The sequence below is a fragment of the Vicugna pacos genome, chromosome 6 (genome assembly GCF_048564905.1).
Source record: "Vicugna pacos chromosome 6, VicPac4, whole genome shotgun sequence".
NCBI lineage: Eukaryota > Metazoa > Chordata > Mammalia > Artiodactyla > Camelidae > Vicugna > Vicugna pacos.
Genome location: NC_132992.1, coordinates 79814474 through 79834047, shown reverse-complemented (window position 1 = coordinate 79834047; position 19574 = coordinate 79814474). Strand labels below are relative to the sequence as shown.

Genomic DNA, 19574 nt, shown 5'->3' with positions numbered 1-19574 from the left:
GTCTTTGGTGTGTGTCGTTCATCACACAGATCCTATGAGATGCGTATTTTTCCTCTATTTAAAATTGAGGACGTAGACACCAAGGTGAAGAAACATGCTCGAGTTTCCCCAGCTGGCTGAGGCAGGACCAGATTCAAATCCAACCGCCTGAACCCCAACTCTGCTGCCTTTCCATCACTCCCCTACTCTCTGTCATGATGCAGCTCCCTGTTAAAAAGAAAACAATTACGGAGATAATAAAAAAGCCTGTGATTGTTGCGGTTTTCAAAACATCCAGATGTCTTCAAAGATTCCAGCAAGCTGGAGACTACGGTTTTGCAATATCGCAAGCATCTCTTTCAGTATAAACTAGCACACCACTAATTCTGGCTCTCAAGCCTTTGTTGAGAATCCAACTCAACATCATCGAGTCTAATGCCTCTGATTATTTCTATTCGCTCTTGCCTAGAGGCCTGGGAAGACTACAGATTTCACAAATATAAACAGAGGGCTCATGATGCTGGTGGAATGTTCTACCTTCCTGTTTTCAAATCAAGAGCACACTGCTTTGGCAAAGTGTTCCACAGGGAGAACAAAGGAAGCTTCTATTAGATAACTTGAAAATTCAAATATGGAAGCATTATTTCTGCAAACTCTGTTAATAGGAATTCACTCAACACTGAAAATGATGAGAAGCAGTATTCGGAAAGGAAGAGATGGACTCATGCTGTAAGTTTCAGAGGTAGGTTGGGGACTGAGCCCTGAGTTCAATTTAAGCTCCTCAAACATGTACTACCTTTGCCCTAAATGAGCTCCCGGACAGTAGACACACAGCACCTGGTAAAATTTCACACGACAATGAGACTGATATCAAGACAAAAGTAAGGGCGCACACCCTAGACACAGTTCAGAAGAGAAGATCGACTTTCTTTGGGAAGATACAGAGAAGTACAAAAAGAATGGCCTTGGGCATCAAACTCAAAAGTGTGCACTTGACCCTGTGAATAACGGAAAGTAGTACCATCAGCATGGAAATGAGGAGGAGAAACTATGGTGTGCAGATCAGGGGAGGAAAGCATGTGTGGGCTTAACGACCACAGAACCAAAGTGAAAGGGCTAAGGCAGATTCTTAAGAGACACATGAAACTAGTGACAGAACTGTTGAAAATGAGCGAAAGGGCATCATCAAAGATGACTCGAAGCAGTGGGTCCAGACAGTGGATCCTGTTGAATAAAGCAGCATGAATTAAGCAGAACAGGACATGGTTCAGAATGTTTAGCTCACTCTGAAGCATACCGACGACACAAGCCCAGCAGAAAACCCAAGTGCAGCCAGCACTCGGAGTGGAGAGGAAAGAGTGACCCTGAGTCTCAGGCTGATCCTTTACAGACGCATGTGGTCCAGGCAGACCAGGCAGCCACTTCCAGCAAGACTGACGCGGGGAGGTTTCCGTTCAGTTCACATGGCCTGATCGCGCCTCAGTTGCAACCTGCAGACAGCTAACGGTTCCACCCAACTCAGCTAGACTTCCACTGTCACAGACAGAAACTCCCCAGAATTCACTGGAAGGGTGCCAAACACAACTGGTGTTTTCATGCGGTCCTGAAGCTGGGGAGTCAGTCACCAAACGGCTACCACACCTGGGCAGAGTCTGCTCTCATAGACCACCCCTTCAGTGAGCCCATCCAGACCGACCCAGCTCAGAAAGCACCTTATGCCACTCCATCCACAGTAGTTTCATGACAGATAACGCGCCCCGGGTGACCAAGAGAACACAGAAGCAAGAGCAGCCGTGGTCTAGCTGCCTAAAGGGAAATGAAGGAATTAAGGCATGGATCACTTAATGTAAACAGAACTGAGAATACTTACAAGGAACAAGGAAGGATAAATAACTGAAGGGCCTTAATTACAATCCCGAATGCATAAAACACAATGTGTATACATGCAGAAATGAGTGCATCAGCAGAAGGGGCAAACAGGGAGGGACGGCCAGAATCAAATTCAGCAGGGGAAGACTTGTAAGCACACGCCGAGCTTACGGTCTAATTATCAACTTGGAACAGCCCTTCCCAGACCCTCTCTGGGTCATTTTTTTACTCAACAGGATCCACCGCCTGAGCAATTCCATAGATTCAGAAAAGGAGAGAATCTCACCTGTTTATAACACGATCAATTCTCCATCATTTCCAGGCTCTATGCTACTATCTGCCCTCTGGTCCTTCCGTTGTCCATTTTCACCTCCACAGGGAAAAAGAGGTGAATCTCAAATCCATCCATATAACCTTTTATTAGTAGCGCTGGTAAAAGGGTAAAGGAATAGAGAGTGTTCTTTCCAGTAACTACCTCCTTAATCACGAGGTACTTCCCCACAAACTTTCGTTAGCACTGAAAACATGCTAAGACGTTGTCACGCTTCCTTTTGCAATGAGTGATTCTTCTCTCTTCCCATTTTACAGAAATACATTGAGAGCCCCTAGAATTGTTTTCAATCGAAAATGGCAAAGAGTAAATAATGCCTTCTCAGGTAGTTACCTCTTAAAAAGTCAAATATGGAAAGCTAGAGGTTTGTGGACAGTGAGCCATCACTCCAGAATTTTAAGACATGGAAAAACAAACTTAAGAGTGGATTTTGGAACCCACCCAGTGCTCACTTATCCTCTAAAACTAATTAACAGCAACTACAAAATACAAAATAAGCCATCTAAGGCAATTCTCTCTACTTCAGTTTTCCTGTGCTTACGCACAGGGGTTATGAGCGGTATTACTAAACAGAACCTACTATACAGGGTTTTTGTGAATGTTTAAATGTGATAATATAGATCACGTTTATTATAGAGTGCTATAATAGGACTCTGTATTATATAACATATAGAATAAAACACATAATAAAAAAGATTATAGAATATAATCTATATTATTATAGAGTTATTACCCAGAGTGCATAAGCAGCACCGTAAATAAACTATATCTATAATCAGTACAATTATGGTTGTTAATTATTATTTATTATTACCATTATTATGACTCTCCCAAGATGAGAATGTGGCCTTACTGATACTCAGTGTGATTCAAGAATCAGGAAAGCATATTGCTTCTAAACAGTCCCATAAATTAACACTGTAAGATCCCCCGGGGGGTTGCTACAAGCCCCTGGAGTTAAGCAGAGGGGTTTATCAAAAGCCAACACAGAGGGTATTCCATGTGTCTCCTGTTGGCATGGGAAGCGTTGCCAGTGCACAGACAGCCCAGCAGGGAGCAAGGGGGAAGGTGGGGGCATATCAAAACGTGCTCCGCCATCTTCTACTCTTTTTAGCCACTGAAAATTTTGCTAAAAAAAGGGGGGGGAGGAGGGACCAGATTGTGTGCATATGGGTGCACACGCAAGCGAAGTCCCCCCTGTCCATCAATCGATAATCCACAAAGAAAGCAGCAAGGTGTTAGTACTTCCTTTTGGCCAACAAGAAGGACTTAGAGCCCTACTTCTGTCACCATCGTGATCACACGGAGCCACCCAAGTTTACAATGTACTGTAACCTTTGCATGCACAAATCACAAGGACTAAGGCGGATCCTGTTTTGTGGAGACAGAGTGATTAAGGATCTGTGATCTCTAGTCCTCTTTTCTCCAATCTGGAGGGCCCTCGTTCCTCAGACAGGTATCTCCATCAGGAAATAATGCGCCTAAGATAAAATAAACAAAATCAAAACAAAGAGCAAAAAAATACGAAAAAGAGAGCAAATACATAGAAGTTTCACGAGTTCTTTGCTTTGCTCTCTAATTATCCCAGGAAAGACACACAAAGTTAACACTATGAGTTAAGTTTCTCATTTTACGGGCACTACATCTGCGTGAACATCTACTTAACTGATGGTTTTAATTGGTGCCAAGAAAGATATTTCATGAAGCAAAATTCGCTCTTCATTAAACAGGTCTTCCAGTGTGGCATCTGAAACCACCTCACGTGTGGCTTGGAGAGCCTGATTCCGATCAGGGTTGGGTGACAGGGCTGGGCTGCCTGACAAGACTGCTTAGAGTCAGGCAGCATGGTGGCGGCTGTATCTCCCTCCCACACTGGGCAACCGATCTATGGGAATGAAGAGCACTTCTGAAGCAGCAGTCCCTATCGCTAGATTATGACTCTTCCTGTCTTCCAAGATTGTCCAGAACAATTACGTACTTATTCCTTCAATTACATATATGCAGAACCTGGGGAACTGAGCACGACTGTTAGCACCAGAGAGATGGGACGAATGAGCCAAAGTTCTTGGCATCTATTGGGAGAGACAGACACATGAACAGACCTATTACAATACAACATCAGCAGGGAACTAACAAAGGGACAAGGAAACTCCACAGAAGCCCAGAGAAAGGAATGATTGATTTCCATTGGGAGGGAAGGTGACATTCCTGTGGGTCTTAAAGGAAAAGAGTTTGCCAAATGGAGAGTGGGCAGCTGATATTCTAAGTAAATGGTAAACAACATGGGAAAGGCTGTGTCAAGAGGCTAAGTTACCACCGTTGGTTGGAACATGGGTGCAGAGGATGGATGCCTGATTAAGAATGAGGCCTGAGTGATGGTTTGAGATCCAGACTGTCATGGATCTCACATGTCATGCTAACAGGTTTGGACGGGTTCTTTCCAGAGGGACAAGGAATCCAAGTGGTAGGGGACTAGTAATATGATGTGATTTGGCTTTTCAGGGAATTAACTCTGGGGACACCAAGAATGGTACAGTACCATGGTGTAACGGATACTGACAAATGGTGGAGAAACCACATGGGAGACTATGGCTTCCAAGAGTGAAACCAGCCAACATCTGGTCCCTCTCAAGGTTCCCCTAGAAGAGTTGGGTTAAATGAAGCAGTATTTCCTATGTGGCAAAATATATATAAAAATACTTTCAGAAACTCACAAGTGGCTCTGAACCAGACAACTATGAAACCACCGAGTCTCTGGGTCAGAAAAAATTCTAAAAATGATCGGTTAGTGATCTCCAACCCTGGGAACTTTTGAACATCCACATTCCCAGGCTTCATCACAGACCTAATAAATCAGGACCTCCAGGCCTCAGGCACAGGAACCTGCATTTTTAACCAGCTCCTCCAGTTAATTCAGATGGATGAGTCAAATCTGGAAAAGCGTGACTCCAGGTCAATCCATCAGCTTTCTTGATGAGTAGGGACGAGGCTGTCTTTGAAACAGTATCCCAAATGCTCAGCACAAAACTTAGCATGGTGTCTGGCACAAGGTAAAATAAAACAATCTCTGTCAAATCCCCAGTTACAAGCTCATGACCTGAATGGATGTCTGCCTTGCATTCTTTCGGGACTCAGAGATTATTAGAATTGAGTTTTAAATTCCACTGCTGTCAGCACTACTGGACTTGTTCCTTACCTATTTGGGTAAAAAAAAAAAAATTTTAAACCATTTCCCAAAGAATTTTAATCTCTCTTACATGTTCTAAAGTAGCAAAAACAAGGTCTTATTGTTTTATGTTGCGTGGAATGTTGGTTCAGAAGCTACTTACTTAGATGTTAAGGGCTTGCAAAGTACGTTCTAGTGCCTGCCTCTCTCTGCTCCAGTTTGATCAAGCACATGTATATAGACTGTGTATACATGATGTGACTTTTTAACAGGAAAAGCTTCTGTGTTTCGGAACCTGGAAGTTGGGGGCACCTAACATCTTGTTAAATATAACCTCCCTACATCAATTTAAAAGCCAAAAAAAAAAAAAAAAAAGAAGAATCAAATCTCAATTGCTGAGTCAAATACAAAAATTATACTCTATACACATGCAATCATAATGAGAAACGAAAAATAACTCCAGCATTGTGTATCCTGACCGGTGCCTCTGAATGCTGTATTGTTCAGAAGTATCTGACACAGAAGCAGCAAGAAGCTCCTTCACTTAAATTAATTGAAAATGGCTTTCTGAAAGTATTTCCACACAGAAATGATAACCCAGTAGTTAGAAGCATTATTCTGCTTCTAACATCTCTCATGACACAAGCAAGGTATAATCATTCTATAACCAGAGTAAGCATTATATAAACATAACAATAATTTACGTGTTAAATCTTCTACAATAAAATATCTTCTTGACTCTGCCAAGAGTCGTGTGTGTGAGATGAATTGTGTGAAGCACGTGTTTACAATTCACTCCGATAAAAATATCTGTAGATCAGCAGAGACATAATAATAATCACAGCTCATTTTTTGCGTCCAGTGTCAGAGGCGAGACATGGGAGGTCCTGTCACAGGTACTGTCCCCGTGGAGGGCGTTATGGATGTCAATGGGGGGTGTCAAAGGCGATGCTTTCAATGAACGAAAAAACTACAAGTCATATAAAAATAGATTAAAAAAAAACCAAATTTCTTCTGCATAGCACAGGGAACTCTATTCAATGTCTTGTAATAAACTTTAATGAAAAAGAATATGAAAACGGATATAGGTGTGTATATACATGATGGGACATTATGCTGCACACCAGAAATTGACACATTGTAACTGACTATACTTCAATTAAAACAAAAAAAATTACAAGTCAGGCAGGATCCAGCTGGCACCGCCTTCTGATTCGCCAAACTGAGACAAGTCCTCTTTTTGGTCCCCGTCCCTTCGCCCTGTGTCCTGTCACAGCATCAGCCCACACACTGGACCCCAGGGGCTACACGCTAGTCCTGCCACTGTGGGGACTGCAATTCGCTCCGCTTTCTTCACGCTCTGTTACGTGCGTAAAAAACAAAATTTTATTTTGCAGAAGAGGCTGGATCCTGCGAGTGAACAGTTTAAGGGCTCAAAAGCCTTCTTTGGGATTCCAGAGAAATGCCAAGGTATTTGTAGAGGGAGAGAGTAACATAATGGAACTATTATCATTTCAGAGAGAGAAGGCTCAGCAGTCAGCATTTATTAAGCCTCTACTGTGTGCCAGACAGGGGGATGGTTTACATAATTATCTCTGTCCTTAGGAGAACAGCTCTGTGAGCAGAAAGTATTTCCTCCCATTTTCGACTTGAGGAGACGAAGACTGAAAGACGTTTAAAAAGGTTCCCACCCAAGTTTACAAAATGTGCAAGTGACAGAGCCAGGCTTAGAACCCAAGATCCTCCCTCTCTCAACACAAAGCTCTTCTCAGTACTACGCATTCCTGCCGCATTTACCCAGGTCGACTGCACTGTCTTCAATCCTGTATGAAACTGCCCTGCAATTAAGTTTATGCCTCTCTCCTCCCCAGCCTGGGCAGCTTCAGTGGAGGGGCTCCCCAGTCTTACTCCCTGCCTGGTACGTGGTAAGCAGTAAAAAACATCTCCTGAATGAATGAAAAAGACTTCTTCATCATCTGACGCATACCTTCTACCTCTGCAAGAATAACATTAGGAGGAGAGGGGAGGGTTCAGCAGTAGAGCGTGTGCTTAGCAATCATGAGGTCCAGGGTTCAATCCCCAGTACCTCCATTAAAATAAATAATAAGTAAACCTAATTACCTTCCCCCATAAAAAAAATTAAAATAAAAAAGAAAAATACCTCCTTCATGTCACAGTCATTACAATGTGTGCTTTACTCAGAGCTCCACTAGGACCTATTTGGAAAAGAAAATCTCCACCCCAGAATTAGGTGGCTTATGAGAACAAACTTACGGTTACCAGGCAGTAAAGTGGGTGGGAAGGGATGCACTGGGAGTTCGAAAACTGCACCTCTCGGGGAGGGATGGCAATGTTAGCTATCTCGATTGTGGTGGGGGTTTCCACAGGTGTCTACATCTACCAAATTCGTCAAATTATACATATGAAATATGTGTAGACGGTACAGGAACCATACCACGATAAAGGTGTTAAAAAAAAAAAAAACAAGTAAACACAGGAGCTAAGTTGGCACCACCTAGCACCTGGCTAACGTGGATTCCCACCCCATAGTGTCTAAGACTTAGATTTCCTTGTGCATTCCAAAGACGCGCACAAACACACACTAACTCCCCACACATCCACCTACAGAGGTTTCGCATTTTATTAACAGAACTCTTCCGAGTAGTAACATTCTTTTTCTTCAAATATTATAATTATGTCATCCGGCACTGCCAGAACAAAAGGTACTCAGATTAATTTCTCCAAATTATGGAAGTAATTTGTCACATGAAAATATAGTTCTGTGGCCAGGTCCTTTACAGTGTACTACGAAAATGCTAATCAGCTTTAAGAAAGAGTGTCAGAACTCCAGCAAATAGTGAACCCAGACCTGAAAAGAACATCGCTAGAACCGGACTGGCCTCCATTCAGTCACTCATAGGCACATGCTCTTCCGAGCACGAGTCGTGACCTAATCCTGGGTTTTATAAATACACGCTTCATGGACACCTATGTTTCCCGCAAGCTTCAATTAAGTAACCTTAAAACAATTAAAAATTAAAACCTTACAGAGGCCTACGTTTATACATATCGGGGAAGTAAATTGTACACGCTCACTTTTAGAACACTTAAAATTAAGTGTCTCAGATTTGACAATTGTAAAAACCCAGTTGAAGAAAATATGGAGAAATAAATTGTACGAAACTGTCCCACAAGGGCTTTGTGACACTCACAAGTCAACCTAAGGCCAAGCTTTGGAGATTATGTTGTTTCTTAATAAATTGAGGCCATTTGTGGGGAATGGGCTCAGGAGATTTCCAAACTACTGAAAAGACAGTCCTTTGCACTGGCCTGCCTTATTTATGCAAAACAAAAGCCTTAAAAATCATCATATGCTCTACTAATGACTATGTTTTTTTGCAAAAGGTTAACTTGGATGGCTGAAGTATAAAGCTAGCCAAAAAGAAACAACCTTACTTCAGGGAACGTTGATGGTTTCTTCCCAAAAGATCCTCAGTGGAATCCATTTGTGATAAATTCAGTTTCCAACAATAAGCCAAGCTGTCAAGGAAGGAAAGTTTGGCCCTTGCACCCAACTCGCCCTTATCAGCATATTTTCATCAAAATACAGCAAACACAAAAAAAGGAGATCATGCACCGTTAAATGAAGGGAGGAAGTGATGCAGCAGAGGGCCATGGGACACTTTCCTGGGTGACGGTATCCCAGAGCAAAAAGCAAAAGCTCCTGGAGGGCAGGACCCTCTGTCTTGGTTACCCTTCTATTTACATAAAACCTAGACCTATCCGAGCACATGACAGTCCTGCAGTGATGAATGAGGTCCACGTGAATGATGCCTCTTCATGAGAATATAGCGCTGAATTGTTATCAAGGTACTTTCACACACATTAATCTTGTCTGACCCCACAACAACCCTGTTGAACTCTGCAGAGAGGAAATTAAGTCTCCAGGAGATTAAGTAATTTGTCCAAGGTCATAAATGTAGAAAGGAGTGTGCTGACATAAGAGTGTGGGGCTTCTTTACATAAATACATCTTCTCTTTCTTCCAAAACAGCCTATGTCTCATCCCCCACCCCAGCAGAAGTCTGAAACCACAAAGCCTAGCTCCTAAAATTACTTTCATCCAAAACCAGCAAACATGTATCTAACAGAATGTGGGAGAGAGGGTGAAATGCATTTTTTTAAGTCTAAATATTTACACAACTGCACTATTTTGTCCGGTTTTAATTTTTAAAACACAGCCTTGATCATTTTGAGTAGGCTCGCAGAGAAGAAAACTTCTAAACCAGACCTGGAACATTCAAGATCTACGTAATTAAATGTGATGTTCCTCACTTTGCACAGAGCCCAGCAGTTTAAAGGAGCGCTCTGTGCAGCCTTCGGTAGCCTTCAACTCCTTTCTGGTTCCCGCTTCCCAGTGAGAAACGAGGTGAGTGGGGCTTGTCTCAGACCAGCTCACAGAGGCAGCTGTGAGGAATAAATGAAATCCTGCCTGTGAGACTTAGAAAAATGACAGGGAGACGAATGTGTTTTAAAATCCATGTCATCCCCCAGGGCCTACGTAGAATTTTCTGGAACCTCTATGGCAAATGCTTATCCATCTACTGCCCTAACTTCGCCCTCCTCTTTATCTAATATCTGTGAAGATTATTACAACTCCCTGTGTTATTTTCTTCTTCCAACTAGCCCAAGCTCTGGAGCAAAATGGGAGAGGAAACCCTCACTGAGGCTACGTGGACACGGGATGTTCATGAAAGTGACACCCCCAGGCAGCTGGCGCCGAGAGTGACACCAGCACGTGGGCCTATTTTGGGACTGATGGGAGTCTAATGTTTTCCATTCAGCCCCATGGCCTCTGTTGACTTCCCTGGACCATGTATGTGTGAACCAGTTTTAGGAGCTGCTGTTCCCCGACATCCTAGAGAAGGAGGTTTCAGTGTTCTGCGGCCAAGCAGCACCGGTGAACTTTGAGACCAGGTGTTTTTTTGGTGGGTTGAAATCCAAATGCCCTCAGATTCTTAAAAGGTTCAGATGGAAGATTGTTTTATCTGTGTCTTGGAAACCCTAATAAAGAGACAACTATAAACACGTGACCTGTGAACCGAGGGGAACAGAGGACCTTCTGCCACATTTCTGGAACATTCCCTTAAAAGCAACACGGGAAGAAAGTGAGAAAAATTGTCTGGCTCTAATGAGCTCTGTACAGGTACCACAGATTTCTTTGGTGAAGGCCTCAAAAAACGGCTGAGGTCTTCCACCACGAAACTGCCAGAAAACGTGTACCCTTATTGAATACCCACAGAATAACTGATTGGGATTTCAGGATCACAAACATGGCCGTTTGACTTCCCAAATTCTACAAGGATATTTTCTTTGACCTCCCCTTCTTCTAGATCTGGGAAAAAACCACCATTGCTGAGTCCAGGCGACTCGGGACACGTGGAGCTACATGCCTCTGCAGAAACACATCCCACGTTAAATTAAGTTAGAGGTGGTATTTGAAAAATAAATAAATAACGGAGTTCCAATTCACTGCAAATGGTACAGGAGGCCAGTAAGTGGGACGCCTGCAAGAGAAGGACTTCTTTTAGAAAGATGGTTTTACAGGACTTTTTCTGCATCATTAACTCTTCTGGAATCCTGAACATAACATGATGAATTTCCCTTAAAAAGTAGCTACTGTTTAATTTTGAATCACTTCAAAGAGCTACAGTAGAAGGAATCAAAGAAAACCAAAAAGACCAGTAGATGCAAAATTCGTCAAGGGAAAGAAAAAAAAAAGCACCCATGAAGGTTCTAACAGATTTTGACCATGTCCTGAAAATACCGCTGATTATTTCGCTAATACAGTGTTTTACTGTTCCATGCAACTGAAATAAGTCTCTGTATTCATCGGAACACAGGATATTTTTATTAAAATATTTGTGTCATAGCCCTTTAAAAAAGAAACATATTTAAAACCTTGAAAAGAATCTCTGTCTTAAAATGGTCCTTGCTTGATGTGTATGTAAGTGTGTATGTTTTACTATAAATAGGTATTTAATTGGAGGTCATATTGCTGAAAGGAATAAAAAGACAGTGATAGTTTATCCCCAACATGTAGTTTTAGAAGAAAAAATACAACTTTGAAAAAAAAAAAAGCAATATGGAGGGTGGGAAAAGTAAGAAAATTGGGGTATGATAATAATTGTTTACCTTTAATAAGAAGAATTGGTCTTTAAAAATGCCTTTGGTGTAAAATCTGCCCAAGGGAAAAGAAAGAAAACCTCCTAAAAATTCTATATCCCCAAATACCATGAGATCAAAAACCATCTGGAAAATGTCAGATAATGGTATTCACCCACCTAAGAAAGTCTGTAAACTTTGTCTTCAATTACCATTTAGGATAATCAACTCAAATGGAAATTTCGATTGGAAAATGCTCAGAAGACAAAGCTGGATTAGGAGTCAGATTTTAAAAGTCTCCTTAAAAGACCATCTGTTTATAGTCACCCTTCGCAGACGCCACCTCTCCCTTGATCTGCGCTGTACGTTCACAGCAGAAGCACAGCCGAATTTAAAGGCAAGTCTTAGCTCCCACGTATATGTTCTGGGCTTGTCTCAAGTTTCCCTTGTTATGTAAGCACTTCGGGGCAATAAAATTTCACTCACATCCAGCAGTACTGTGAGTCTCAAAGCACTGGCCTACCTGCCTGTACAGTCCTCTTATTGGCACCGGATAGCTCTGGTGTTTTGTTTATGTTGATCAAATTGTCGATGCTGTATGGAACAACTTAGTAGCTCATTGGCCTGTAACATTTTCATTACTGTTGTTAAAGAGCATTACCTGTACTGAACTCTGTCTTAGGAAAACCAAGCTGGAAAATCTAAATACTCAGAAAGAACTACAGAGCTGTTGGGTATCCGCCCCCTTCCCCCCCCACCCCATAATCTGTAGACTCTGATAAGAAAGAAAAACACTGAGTGTTCACTTCTCACAGATAGAGGTCACTAATGGCCTGAATTTGAATCACTGTGGCAGAAACCACAAAGTTATTAAAGTAATCAAGTGAAAAATGAACTTGAACTGAAATAAGTAAAGATACCAACAGACGATTATCCAGAGAAGGTCTGACCTGATTAGAAATAAAATTACATCACCTGGACCTTTTTCGAATCTTCTCAACAGAGCAAGACCAAGAGTTGCCCTTCACCCTTGCTGTTTTTTGACTCCAGACACTGGGGATCGCAGAAGTGGCACGTCTTCCCTGTAGAGTACAAAGCTAAACAGTCAAACTAGATCAGATGCTCACACTGGGTCTCTCCAGAATACGGCTTCTGCACTTGAACATACTTGAGTCTTTCTTGAAACCACAGCTTCAAACTGGGAAGATATAAGGTTGCTTTCGGGAGATATGTCTAAATCCTAAATCAAACTCTCCAGCAGGCCAGAATATAAATGTAACGGGTATCAGAGGAGCTTCAAATTAGATCCAGGCGGTCAAAGTCAAACTCGGATAAGATCACGTCGTCTGAAACCTAGCATACAAGAAAAACCATGCCTGCTTGGAGAACCCCAAAGCAGCCCAGCACGGTGTCAATTGGGAATCTACTTTCTTCTGTTAAAAGCATCCCCTGGAATTTGTAAAACTGCAATGAAACTACTGAAGTGTTAGGACATGGGCTTTTTGTTTTTAAACCAGCATTCCTTCCATGCTAGGTTTGTAATAGGTCTGCTCCAGTACAGCTAGCGAGATTCTTTTTACAATTTCTTGTACCGACTGCCAGAGACATGGAATAATGTTTGAAATTTCATCTTCCAGCCTCCTCCAGTCACAGACATTTGCAACTCAACATGACAGTATGGTGGTGTGCTGTCACCCGTGATTATTACAAATCCATAAATGGTTAACCCTATCCTGTTTGAGGCTTCTGAGGCGGGGAGGAAGAAAAGTTGTATCTGCGAGGGACTCCTGACACTGTGGGGAAATGAGCAACTTTTTATGGTATGCATACTACCCAAAGATTGACTCTCATCTAATATGGTGGCCTTTCCATCTTATGAATCTGGTGATGTTGCTTACTGATTTAAAAAAAAAAAAAAACTGGTGCTAACACTTCAGATACTGACCTAAAATTTTACATTCTTACTGCAACGACCAAATACAACCCTGGACAAATGCCAATCTGCATTCTATTTACCTCAAAATGTTTGGCGGAATTCTTTCATTGGAGATTTAATAAGGTCATACCGCTTAAGTCTACAGACAATACTGGTCTGGATATGAAAGGTAGCCTTCATATTACCTTTTGGCTGGGAGAAGTTGGACATAATAATTTTAGCAATAAACCCCTGAGCGTGTGGACATGCCCCAAAGCTTCCTGACCCTGGGTGATTAAACGGTCTCCCAGCCGAGGAAGGAGCAATAGCTCCCATTTAGAAGAGGCTTTGCATAGCAAATACAGCAAGTAAAGAAATCTAATCAGCACCTTGCACTCCTGTTCGAGCATTTACACGGATTTGTGCCTTGCACTTGATTAGCTTACTGTAAGCTTTACAAGAGATTCGCTCCACTAAAATTAATCAAAAGCCCTCGAAGGCTTATTTCCATTTACCAGAGAAGGCACGGTGAGTTTCCAAGTGCACAAATAATGATTCATAAAAAAAAAAAAGATAATGGAGCAGCAGACATTGAGCTGCTTCGAAACTCAAAAACTCGACTGGGGGAAAGGGGACGTTGGGGAGTTGGGGCTGGAATCTTTTTGCTCTCGGAGTGAAACGCAGCAGCTATTTTATTAGCCCAAGAAAGGCTGCTGTTCTGGAAACGTGACCGTCTTCTCTCCGCTGCCCCCGCCTCAGTGCACACACGCGACCGCTCACTCCCCCCACGCGACGGCGCGTCAGGCCACCAAGGAAAACCGGCCTTTCCGCAACACCACTAGCCCCCCAAACACAGACACACACACAGGCGGACAATCACTGCAAATTCACGCCACCAATGGTTAACATGTTTCATCTCACTCTTCAGTGAAAATGTGACTTCTAAAGTTCCTATTTTATGACGCCGGAAGGTGAATGGAAGGAGGAGGGGAGTACTCTGGAGATGTTAAAAGGGGGAAGGATAAATTTTCCCCTTTGCTTGAAATTTTCACACACACGCTCCCCCCCCCCTTCCCGGTTTGCCTTTCTGCACCAGCTAAACGAGGTGGGCGAATGGGAGTGGGTTCGTATCATTTTCAAAAGATACTAAATAAGGGTGGGAGAGTGCGAGGGCGAAGGTGGGAGTGAGTGAAATCTACGCACCATTTCCCCGGATTGAAGAATACTGAATAAACACCCTGAATGTCCTACGAGCTACAAGCCGAGGCACCAGCTGGGGCCGAGGGTTCTCATCCATTCCCGGGGGAGATTCGCCTCCCCGCACAGCTGCCCACCCGGCGCAGAGAAGCGCCTCGGACCCCGTTCCTGTAGCTCTCCCCATGCTAGGTGCCCAGCCCCGGGATCTTGAACTTCGCCTCCCTCCTACTTTCAGCCAGATCTGGCGAGCGTCAGGAAACGCGCTGGGAGGGAGCTGGAGCCCAGCGGAGGGGCCAGGAAGGAGAGGTTGGGGGTGTGCGTTACCTGCAAAGGTTCTCGAGGTCTCCTCCAAGCTCTGGTGGTAATCCCGCTCAGCGCCGCGTCCTCCCCCAGATCCAAACTTTTGCTAGGTCCTCCGGGTGGTGGCGGCGGCGACGGAGGAGGCTGCCGGAGCCCGGCCCTGTCGCCCGCAGCGTCGGGGCGCGGGGGTGCGGAGGCCGGAGCCTCAGAGCGGCGCGCGCCTCCCCGCAGCCGGCCGGCGCCCGGGCGCCCCGCTCGCCTAGCTCGCTCTCGCCTTCCTCCCCTACGGAGCCGCGGCATCGTCTTCCTCCGTCCTCCGCCACCTCCGCCTCCAGGGCCGGGGCATGCCACTTTCTCTCGGCTCCGGCCGCCGAGGCCCCCGCCTCCTCTCCTCCTCTGCCTCCCCCTCTCCGCCTCGGCCGAGCCCACGAGTCCTGAAAGAAGGCGGGAGAGCCGGGAAGGCGGCGGAACGCGGCCCCGCAGCGCCGGGGCTCCTCGGAGACGGAGGACCCCGGGGGGCGGCCGGAGAGCCGGGCGGGCGCGCCTCCGACGCCCGTGCGCGGACCGCGCGGAGCCCGGAGTGGGGCGCTGCGTGGGGTGCGCGGGGGCGGGCGCGGGGCTCGCTCCAAGCGCTGCGCCGGCCCGGCGTGGGTCCGGAGGCTGCTCCGACCTTACTGCTGCCTGGATCTGACCCGGCCCCGCTAATGTAGGCGCCGCGGCTCCCACCCCCACCCCTCCTGACCCCCCCGGGAGATGTTTACAGTAATGAATTCGCGGGATCGCCTCCGCCGCTCCCGCGCTCCTCCTCTGCCTCCGTCCCTCGCGCTCTGGCGCGCTCCCCTCCTCGAGTCCTCTTTCTCTCCCTCCCTCGCTTACTCCCTCCCTCTCGGAGTCCCTCCCACATTTCTGGTTTAAAGAATGCTTGGGAGGCGCGGCTGCAACCCAAAGCTTTCCAAGAGGCATAGTCAGACTCGGCTTTTAACCCTGTCCTCCCTGAAGAGAGTTGCAGAGCGAGCGTCGGGGCTCACACTGCAAATGCCGCCCTGACCGTGCCCGCCTGTACCATCCCACCCCCAACTCTGAAGGATCAGTGCCACCGTCTGAGCGCAGAAAGTTGATTTCCCCCTGCCCGCCTGGGGTGGTACTTCTAAGTTAGAGGATCTATTATTTAGACACTGAGAAACGATTGAAACGTGAGATTAGAGGGTAAAATATAACAAGTCTCTCAACCAAGATGGCGTTATTTCAAATGCAGGCAACCTTGGTGATTTACTCCCCCCACCCCATCACTAGTTCCCTGATCCTGGATCTTTTTTTAAATAACTTAAGAGGGAAAATAATCTGCAGTTTAATATAATTTTAAACATCCCATTTTTCTCCCTTCATCCTGGCCGCTGGAAAGAGCGTAGTTCACATTCCTCATAGATTACTACGAACAACCAAATTCAGCCTCGCAGATTTTTAGGAAACAGGTTTGACAGCGAAAAATAAGCCCGATTTGCATATAAGCAACATTTCCACTTCTCAATCTCTTTGCAAAGGTTAAAGAGTAATGTAAGAACACCATGTGCACGTCTCTTTCTCGGGGGGGGAAAAAAACCACTTCTGGCTTTCTCCTTTCATTTCTTTGCCGCTCCTCCAGCCTCCAGTTAAGTTGCTGTCATGTTTTAACAAGTCTGGAGAGAGGCTGCATCTGAACAGAAGAGGGAGAGCGAGTTCGCGCCAAGCGCTGGGCTGCGCTGAGACGCGCCGTCGGTGGGACCACGCGAGAAGCAATCAGTGAGCTTCAGACTAGCTCAGGACCAACTCCCCTAGGGATCCGCTCAGCTATCGCGGCGTGAGTTAGGCAGGGGCGGTGGCCACAACCGGTTCGAGATGATTTCCCGGTCCTCAGTTCAAAGTCTGAGTCACTTGGCACCACTTTCCCAATTGTTTTTATTTCCTTCGCATCCCTGTTGTGTCTACCGCCTTCAAGTATTTGAGCGCCTAAATCGTATTAAGCAGACTTGGAGAAAAGCCCGATTTGCCTCCCAAGCACAAACCACGCACGGATCCACCCAGACGCACGCCCGAGACGCACGCTGGCACACGCGCGCGCGCGCACACGCGACCTGGGGTCGTGCCCGCGGGTTGCTACTCCTGTAGCATTATGAGAAAGTGGCTAAGAAAATGCTTCGACTTACAGATACAAAGCCGCTTTTCTCCCCAAACTCAGTATGTGACTAATACACTGTGGAGGAGGAGTGAGGAAGGTTGGGGAAGTTAACTGGACCAGGACAGTGAGTGCCATCTTTCTGGGAGGTTCCAGGAGCAAAGCACGAGCGACGACAGCAGCGGTGGCCTCCGCCTCCACTAGCAGCTGCCGCCAGCCGGAGCCCCAGCGCTCCAGGAGTTTCCCGGGTATCAAGTGTGGATCCAGCCCTCCCCAGTCACCCTTTTCCCTGAATACTTCCTTTCTTTGGTTAAGTGCCCAGACCTCAACTGGCAACCTTGATCTTGGGTGTGATTACAAATGAGAACTGACCGCGCCAGCGCTGAAAGCGCGGGGACGAGCCCGGGACTGGTCAGCGTGGCGGAGGGATCTTTCCAGGTGGCTCGGAGCCCTGGCTGGGACGCGGTGGCACCCAGCGAGGCTCTGCCCCCGCGCTCCTCGCTGCCGCCTAGCCCCTGCACTCAGTGCCAGGACGCCTTATCCGCCCTCTCCCCGCATCCCACGCACGCGGACCCGGAACGCAATCCCAGTTAAGCCTGGTGGGCTCCTCGCTGGAGCCCCTGTAAGACACACTGGCGGAGCTCAGCGCCAGGCCACTGAAAACCAGCAAGGCTGGAGAAAGACTTGATGGGAAAAATAACCCCTTCCCCAACTCGAAGGAAAATGAACCAGTACCCTTCGCATCTTCTTAGCCACTATTGGATCTCGGGTTGCGGGCAAGGGGGTGTCTTTAGACGCAACGGCTTGGTAATAACTCTGGTGACATTAGGAGCAGATGGAGTGGGTGCAGGGGTAGGGAACGAGGGGTTTGTTACTGGTGGAAGTTAACATTCATTCTGGGAAAGTGAGAGGCTGGACTCAGGCAAGCTTAGTGGCCCTAGAAACCCCAATTTAGGATCTATGCTCCAGCGGGCTTGCGAATTAGCGTTTTGACCCTGAGCTCAGTTACAAAACTCAGAAGAGGTAGATTCGACCTGCAAATAGACTTCCCCCAAATTGGATCAGAGTTAAGCAGTCTATTCTTTCTCTGGATGAAAGATAAAGCTTAAACTATCCCTCCCCAGCGATTACCCTCCAGCTAGTTTTTAAAAATAATCGCCCTAAAGATGCTGCGTGATACTCGCATAGCGGCCTCCCGGGCGGTTACTGGAAACTCCACCTGGCACTTCAGCCCCTTTACCTGGCGGCCGCGGCTCCTCTCAGTGGGCTCATCCGAATCCGACAGGGTCAGGGAGGTGGAAAGGGAAGAAGCTGGCTCGGCAGCAACGGGGCTCCCGGGGCATGGTATTATTTTAGGGGTCGCCGCCAAGGTCCCTCCTGCCCATCGTTGAGAACCGCCAACCTGGTCCTGGGGCTGGGTAGACACGGCGGCGGGCGCGGAGCTGCCACTTCGCCGCTCCTTGACACGCGGGACCGAGGGCCAGAGATGCACCCGGGGCGAGAGTCGCGCGGCGTCAGGCGCGGAGACTGCGGCCACTGGTGTTACCTCCGAGCTCTCGTTCCTCTACGGTGACAGTGGCAGATGCCAAACTCGCAAGTGACGGCGACAGGTTTCGAACGTACAACTAACTACTAGGTACCCAGCCAGAGACAGTAAGCTGCTTTCCCCCTCCCCCGCCTCTCCCTCCTACCGGGGAGGGAACTGACTTAACCCTGTGTGCGCCCTGCACTCCCCGGAGCAGCTGTAATGCACTAGGAAACCGCAGGCGGCGGCTCCCGGGGCGAGAGCTTTGTTCACGTGCGTTTCCAGTGGGTGTGTTGCTGTCTGGGGGCACTCGCGTGGCAAGAAGCCAGAGGCAGGCTTCCAGCGCCAGACTCCGGCAGGGGAAGGAGCCCGAGCTTTTCATCCGGACCAGATCCAGCCCTCGAAATCTATTTTTCGCCTCCAGTTACCAGATTTATTGGCGTTGCCAGCGAAGTTGGGTTTTATTCCCTTTTTCTCCCCACCCCCCAATTCGGACCCCCGGATTATTTCCTTTCCTAGCGGGTGCTTTGAAGTTGTGGAACTCTCCGCTCATTCTGACTCTAGCTTTTAACTGTTTTGCGTGTGCGAGACGAAATGTGGAAGGCACCCACGCACTCAGGCCAAATTTAAATGAAATAGCGAGGAAAGCTGCCTCCCACCCAGTGTCTGCAAAAGCCAAACGACCACACATTCAGATAAGATTAAAAGACCGGAAGATTGGGGGGTGGGGTGAGGGGTAGTGAAGGATTTTTGAGATGAGAACAGGGACATAGGTGTGCGGTCGAGGGGGTGGGGGCGGAGGGAGAGAGTGCCTTAAAATGGAATAAACAGGAGAAACACAAACAAGAATAACAATGAGGAAAATATATCTGAGTCCCAATATTGAAAGCTGCGGGTCAGTTTAAAGCGCTTGGATTTGAATCAGCAATATTTACCCAGTTCCTTTGGCAGCATTAAAAAAAAAATACAAGCCTTC

General features: G+C 46.5%; 1 protein-coding gene across 4 annotated transcripts in view; it reads right to left on the bottom strand.

The window, feature by feature from the left end:
- Positions 1-18804, bottom strand: part of FLRT2 (fibronectin leucine rich transmembrane protein 2) — a 95052-nt gene extending 76248 nt beyond the window's left edge. For 2 of the 4 annotated variants that reach the window (XM_072963547.1, XM_015242611.3), the window contains exon 1: positions 14946-15633. The gene's annotated coding sequence lies outside the window, so the exon portion shown is untranslated. Of the gene's footprint in view, positions 1-12484; positions 12592-14945; positions 15634-18313 lie in introns of those variants that run through there. The other 2 variants (XM_072963546.1, XM_006208169.4) reach the window with 2 other exon arrangements.
- Between the last annotated feature and the right edge of the window lie 770 nt (positions 18805-19574).